Raw genomic sequence first — 7,713 nt, forward strand, 5'->3', positions numbered from 1 at the left:
GGCCTAATTTTAATTTCGAAATTGATTCTATATCTGGTTGCCTTTAAGTCAATAGAGTGGGCTCAGTGGAAAAGCAGACACTAACCCTCCCACTCTCCTTTTTCTTACATTCCTGGCACTGGGTAGGAGAGGAAATAACCATCCAAGAGCAAGTCGGAGGCTGGCCCAGTTGGAGCACTGCTTTTAGGCCAGGTCAAGAACAGAAGAGAATTTAACATTTCTCCAAAGGTTGAGGTGCTTGAGCTCCTATGTGGCAGCTTAGGAAGCCTAGTTGAAGAACCAGGATGGTGCACGTTTTGCTTTCTCCAGATTTAAGAAAACAATGTTTTTAATAAAATTGACCCATAATGGCACTTTTTCTGTCACTGCTTTTTCAGCATATATTTGCCCATTTTCTCATCTGGTCTAGTTGATAGCCTTGAAACCCAGTCACCCTTTGGGAGGGACAGACCTGCCTGTACATGCCTTTTCTCCTAATGCATCCGTAGGTGCTGTTTGAAGTCAAAAGTTGGAAAGTAGCACAGTGGTGCCGGATATGTGGGCTGTTGTGCTTGCCTGTCTGGACCTGCAGCACTTGCCATCTTTTCTTCTCTGGCTCCAGTTCTCATACCATGACGCTCCCAGACAGGCACAGTGGATTCAGGGCTGAACGCCAAGGTGAAATTTTAAGTCTTGTGCCAGCTTCTCCCTTGTTGCCAATTTGAGTGAATGCCTGCTGGGACTCATACCTGCCAAGTCCCACCCTGATGGGACACTGCCTCCAGGGACATAGAAACTGACCAGCCAAGGAATGTGAAAACATTAGGTGCCAAAGTTACTGAGGACATGGCTGAACCAATAGGAACTAGAGGTACATGTGAAAACAATTTACCTCCAGGGTTCTCTGATAATCAACTCTAAACCCTGTCCGGGAACTCGGGTATAGTCTGAAATTGCTTGGCAGGATCATCCTGAGGCTAAGAGCCCAGGGCAGAGTCAGCTCTGTAGACAAACAGCTCTGCTGCTAGCTCTGCCATTAGCTGGTCTTGTGATTTCAGGTAAGTCTCTATCGGTTTCTTTATTAGTGTAAGGAAGGCTGTGAATGTGAAGAGACTTGCCAGGTGTAAAACTGTCAAGGTAGCATCATGGTGGTGAGTGAGACATCTGACATCTGACTGGCTCTGCCAGTGAGATGTGGCAAATTATTTAATGTCTCAGAGCAGCGATTTTTCTACCTGTAATAATGCTCCGTTATGATTATGGGAAGGGTTAAATGCAATAAGGCACCTGAAATGCATAGTATGCCTGACACTTAGCAAGGCCTCCAAGATGAGAACTGCTCCGACGATGTTCCACCACTGTCAACCTTGTTTCTCCAGAAGTGGCCAGGGTTACTTTGTGCTGGTGAACCACCAGGTGGTGCTAGAGTTAAAGATGCTGTGGAAGAAATTTGTTGTTTCTGATGGGGAGAGTTCTGACAAGCATTTATATGTGTCTGGTACAGCTTGCTTACCCTTAAAGTTTGGAGAAATGGAGAGGGCAAACTACCAAAGGAAGTAAGAATGAGTGAACAGAAAGGAAATCCCAGGGATCTTGTTCTGGGTTTTGAGCTACCCAGCTGTAAAATAACTACAATCACTAATACTTGTTGAACAGTTACCATGCACCAGGCAGGGTGTTATATCATGTGTATCATTTCATTTAATCCTTATAAAAACAATGAGGTAGGTACTGTTTTATATCTGCCTCTCTAAGTTCACAAACCACTAAGTGGAAAAATATGGGACTCAAAGCAAGTCTGTTTGGTTTCAAAGCTGATGTAAATGCTATTCCTTGCTCAAGAAGGGAGACAGCAGTTGCTGGTACTGCTGAGAAGACAGGTGGACTCACCTCACCAACCCTTGTGCTTTCAGAAGCAACCAATGGCTCAGATTGCATCTGGAAAGCACCCATCTATCAGTTTTGACCTTCCCCAACACACACGCTTTGACTGGTCAGCCGAGCTTATCCACAGCCACAGTCGAAGATGGAGAAAAGGAGCTCCCTTGGACTCTGTAGAGGACCCCTACAACTTATCCAGCATCTTCAGAGAAAGATGTACGCACGTAATGGAATTTCTCAGAGACTAGTATGTCTGCTTCTGCTCTTAAATATGTCGTCAGTAGGACAATTAATGAAACTGAAATGTGGACTATAGATAAAAGTATTGCAACAATGTTAAATCTGAATTTGATAATATTACTGTGGTTATGTAAGAGAATACTCTTTGTCTTAGGAAATATACATTGATGTATCAAGAGGTTTAAAATAAGGCATTTATTAAGGCAATTTTTGAATTTTAGAAATGCAGAAAACATAAGAGAATCATTTAATTATATTTAATAGTTTAGGGTTATGAACATCCATTTTAGAAGTGTGATCATGAGTGTTTAGGTTTAAATTGGTTCACAAGGTATTTAAAACAACTTTGGTTTGATTCTTTATTCAAGTTTGGTTTTTACTCAGAATTTGGGTTTGACTCAGAGGTCAGCATTTAGAAGAATTAGTTCTGCTACAGGGTTTGCAGTTCGTGAGAAATCCCTATTCTGAATCAGCCAGTGGAGTTGCAGGGCTGAGCCTGGGAGTTAGGCTGAGCCTGGAAGGAAGAGGAACAGAGGCATGGCAGGGAGAGGAGCTGCTATCACATGCCTCAGAGATGAAATCGCTTTGGGGTTGGACTGGTGCTGGGTAAAATGAGGCAGTATCAAGAGCAAGGGCTTTGGCAGAGGGCCCTTCACCCATAGCTCAGAGAGCAACCTGGGGATGATGGAAAGAAGGCAAAGCTGTATCTGGAAGCCTAGGGCCCACTCTCAGGACAAGAGAGTCATTAGACAGTCCTTTGTCTACAGCCACACCCTTATATATCTCTGTTGCTCCATACTTCTTAAAGAATCATCATTTTAGCACCTGAAGGGGACCTTACATTCCGATCCCCTCATTAAAGAGATAAAGCTGAAGCCCAGAGAGCAACATAATGACCTGTCATGCTTGAGCAGCAAATTAGCAGAGTCAACATGAGCATCTGATGTTACAACTCCAAATTCAATGCTCTTAACACATGGATGATCTTCATTATTCTTCATCTAAGCCTTTTTCTCCCCCTATTAGGGATCAGAAAAGGGAGGATCAGAGAGAGTGAGTGAGTGGCCTGAAGCCAAAGACAAAACTGGGAGGGGAAAGGTGGCCAATGTCCAGGTGGGATTACGAAAGCTGTTTTGAAGTCACTTCCCTGAGTCAGGGTTGGCTTGAGTGTGTAGATTAACTTGCTTCTCCAGCCCCCAGGGTTCCAAATTAGCCTCATCTAGGTTTTCTTGACTGTCAGACTTCTGGCTCTCCCATTCTGCTGAGGCCCCTCTGTTCTCCATTTTCAACCAAATGAAACCTAGAAGGTAAACCCATTTCTAGGGAAGCCTGAAGACCAGGAAAAGAGGATGAAAACTTCAGAGGCACTGACACTCGTACAGTTGAAAATCTGTGTATAACTACAGTCTGCCCTCTGCATCAGCAGATCAAAAATAGTTTACCCTCAAACAACGCAGGTTTGAACTGCGCTGATCCATGTATACACGGGTTTAAACTCGTGACATCCAAGGGCCAACTGTATATGATCTTTGTACCCAGTTCCTGACACACAGCTCCTAAAACCCTCAGAATCTCCAGAGTGATAAATCTTTTGTATGCTAATGAGATGACGGGCGGCTGGGGGCCCCTAGATAGCTTTAGGGTGGGGGCTGGTTGCCAGAAAGTCAGGATTATAATTGGAACTTCCATCCCTACCCCCACCCTCCAGAGGCTGAAGATTAAGTTAATCACCAAGGACCAGTTATTTAATCAATTCCATTAAAAACCCCTAAATGGGGTACAGAGAGCTTCCAGGTTGGTTGGTTAACACACTGAGGTACTAGGAGGGCTCCTTAGAACTCCATATGAATTTGAGAATCAACTTTTCCATTTCTGCAAAAAAGGCCATTGGAATTTTGATAAAGATTGTATTGAATCTAGACTGCTTGGGTAGTATTGCCATCTTAACAATATTAAGTCTTCCAATTCATACACATGAATTTAGTTAGGTCTTTCAATTGTGTTTTGTAGCTTTCTGCATACAGGTCTTTTACCTCCTTGGTTAAATTTATTCTTAGGTATTTTATTCTTTTGGATTCTATTGTAAATGGAATTATATTCTTAATTTCCTTTTTGGGTTGTTCATTGCTGGTGTCATTCTGGTTTTGATTTGCATTTTCCTGATGACTAATGATGCTGAGCATCTTTTTATGTGCTTATTAGTATTCGTATATCTTTTTCAGTAAATGTAATCTTTCATTCTTAATGGCCAACACTGCATTTCCATGAGTGGAGACGAGGGGTTGAGGGGGTCCCTTTGTTTCTCATGATATCTTTCTTCTTTCTGTCTTTCTTTTTCTCTTTATTCTAAAAAGCACTTAACAGGTAGAGGGATAGCTTAGTGCAGGGAATTAATACAGACACTGGAGCCAGATGTCCAGGTCATATTCTACCACTTATTAGCTACATGAGCTCTTTCAATTACTTCAAGTTTAAAACAGTGTGTTTTGTTAAGTAAACTACGTTTTTATTTCATCTGTTACATAAAAATAAGTGCCTACTATAGCCAAGCACTGTGCTAGACCCTAGAATACAGTCATGCATAAAAGAGATACAGTTGCTGTCCCAGTGGGCTTCCAGGCTAGTGGATCACTCCAATGAATGTGAAACTCCTATTACAATTAACACGTGAGAGAAGGCCACACTTGAGAGTCTGCCACAGAGGAATTTGGCCTGGCCAATGAGCCCAGAGAAAGCTTTTCTAAGGACACTGGTGCTTGAATGAGCACAGATGTTAACTAGACAAACAGAAGGAAGAGCATCCCAGGTATGAGAACATGTGGGGGGTGGGGTGAGTACAGTTGAGGAGGTAGGTGGAGAACACTGTGAATAAAGCTCAGAGAATGAAGGGGAGTATGGAGAAGATGAAGCTAGAAGAGAGGCCAGCAGGCACAGGAGGAGCTGAGCCTCAAGGCCTTGCTGAGAACTTGAAATTTTATTCTGAACCAGAGGTACCTACCTACTCGGTGCCAATATGAAGGCAGCCTAAGTGCTACTCTGAACTCAGACACCAGTTCCCATCACAGCTCTACCTCTTATCTTTCTTGGTGAAAGATATTTAAAAAGCTGAAGCTATTTTCCAATCTGATTAAATGTGATATATATCAAATTATTCTACAAACAGTATTAGCTATAGTAGGTTCATATTCATTCAACAATTGTTTATTGTGCCAGACAATGGGGATATAGTAGTCAACAAGGCAGACACCATGTCAACAAGGTTTGCCCAATCTAATGGGGGACCCAGTCAAGCAAAGATTCGATGCTTTGATGGGAAAGGCACAGGGCACTGGGCAGAAGATTGGGGAACAAAAGTCACACCCAACCCAGTCTTGGCAGAGAGGGTTGGTTTTCCTTTTGGCGAGATTACTTGTTATAGCATGAAGATGGGGTTGGTCCCATTGGCGAGAGAAGGTTTCGTTCCTGTCCTTAAAGAGAATATAATTTGGTTGAGAAGTCATGCACAAGAAATGAGAAGAAAAATGCATAGAAATATCAGGTGATTGTCATACTGGGTGTCACACTGGCTTTTTTTTTTTTTTTCCCCTTTGCAAAAGGTCTCAGCTTATCAATTCTTAGGTTCTAAATATCCCCACTGTGTAAAGGCCCATAAGCTGGGCTCCAGAGCCACTGGAGCATCAGACTCTCTCCACGTAGGAAGCCTCCCAGAATCCCTAGTACTTCATAGGCTTTCTGAGACTCAAAGCCCTCTCACCCAGAAGAGAACACAAAGCCTATCCAGCAGAGGTCTGCAAATTCTATAGCTGGAGAGGAGACTGCTAGAGCTACCCGCTTTTCTCAGGACTTCCCCTTCTGCTAGGCTGAGCTATAAATAGCTCACTGGTTTCCAGCTGGGGATCTCCCAGCCTTGCAAGGAGCAAGCACCGCCTTCTCACCCTGTGCTGCCCTCAGCCTGAAGCTGAAGGGGGTGGTGGCTGGCGGAAGGGGGAGTGTGGGGGGCGGGGGAAGGAGGGAAGGGCGGGAACCAGCACAACAGAGAAGCTGGCCACTGGACTAAGTAAGATACCAGCAATCCTAGAGGGAAATTGGAAAGAGGAGGTAGCTGGGGGTGTGCAGCCTTAGGTGGGAAAACAAGGCCAGAGGCATTCTAGGCCTTGGATGTGCCACCCAGGCCTTGAGCCCCAGTTTTTTCCCCAAAATCAACCTCCTAAACCTTCAGTTCTAGACCTTAGACATCATCTCCTCTCCATGCACTCAATTCACAGGCACTCAGCCAACCTGAGGCCAAGGAGACCAAAGTTCTTCACCTTTTGGCCTTACCCTGCTACGTGTCTGTGTGCACAAGCCCGGCCAAAGACTGGAAGCCTGTGAGTGATTTTATTCTGGATCAAGCCCAGAGGCTACTAGGCACCAGACACCCCTTACTTGGCATATTCCCTGACTCTGTCTCAAGCTCTGAGCTTGTCTTTCCTTGCCTTGCCCGAGGCAGAACGATCAAGGGCTCACCAATTGGTCCAGCAGAAAGCCCGTACTCTAATGATACGGACGCACTTCTGGAAGAGCCAGGGAGGGAGGGAGGCGGGGGTAGAGGTTTGGGAACTCTGCTGAGGTTTGGTCCCTCTCTCTGACCTTTGCTCATCTCCTGACAGATTACGGTAGTCACATGGCTGGGCCAGGTTTAAGTCCCTGGCGGTTCTGTAGGGAGGGCCTGTAGGAGCTTGCTGGTTTGCGTAGTGGATAAACTGGAGCTATCATGCTGAGGAAAGGAGGCCCTTCTGGCTGGTGGGGACACCCAGTGCGTACCGCTCCAGACCTCGGCCCCTCTGTGGGTGTACCCCTGCCCCAGCTCTTGGCTCCCCCCATCCATCCCTTCAGCTTTCCTCACAAACTATTCATGTAGGGTTCTGAGGCCACAGGGATCCTAACAGGTGGAGATGTTAGGGGCCATACTTGAAGTCAGAGACCCCTGCCCAACGTGAAAAGGCACTGTGGCTGACCTGAAAACAGGGTCTTCTCCCTCATTTCCCTTGCTCACATATAATAACAGTTCTCACATACTGAGCTAGGCACCAGGAATGAAAAGATGAGTAAGATCAAGGGCAGTCTCAATAAATAAACGCTGTATAAGTGCATCACAAGCCTATGGGGTGGCGGCGGGATTTCCGGATGGCCAGATGTCCGAACCAAGTAAATGATGAAGCAATTCTACCAGAATGGTGTGAGAAGGGCATTCCAGGCAGAGCAACAGCTTGAGTAAAAGCAGGGAGGAGCAAGCAACCGGCGAGAGGAAAACAGGAATACCGAAGACCAAAATGCAAGGGGAGGAGAAGGGGAGGAGCGGTAGGCCCTAACGCCATGCTGAGGAATTTGGACGTTAGACCCTGGGCTGGGAGCCACGGAAGGAACTCCAGCAAAGATGTGCTGTGTTCAGGAATGGGAGAGAATAGAGGGGCAAAATATGAAGTCGGGGGGGGACTGTGGGACCTCAGACCTTCTGGGGATGGAAGAAGGCACCGTGCCAACATGGGACGCCCAAGCCTGCCCCGCGTTTACCTCGGCGGGCCGCGCGTTCTCAGCCGCGCCGGCCGCCCCCTCCTTGGCAGCGGGTCCCCT

Source organism: Pteropus alecto, unplaced genomic scaffold (assembly GCF_000325575.1).
Source record: "Pteropus alecto unplaced genomic scaffold, ASM32557v1 scaffold78, whole genome shotgun sequence".
Classification (NCBI taxonomy): Eukaryota; Metazoa; Chordata; class Mammalia; order Chiroptera; family Pteropodidae; genus Pteropus; species Pteropus alecto.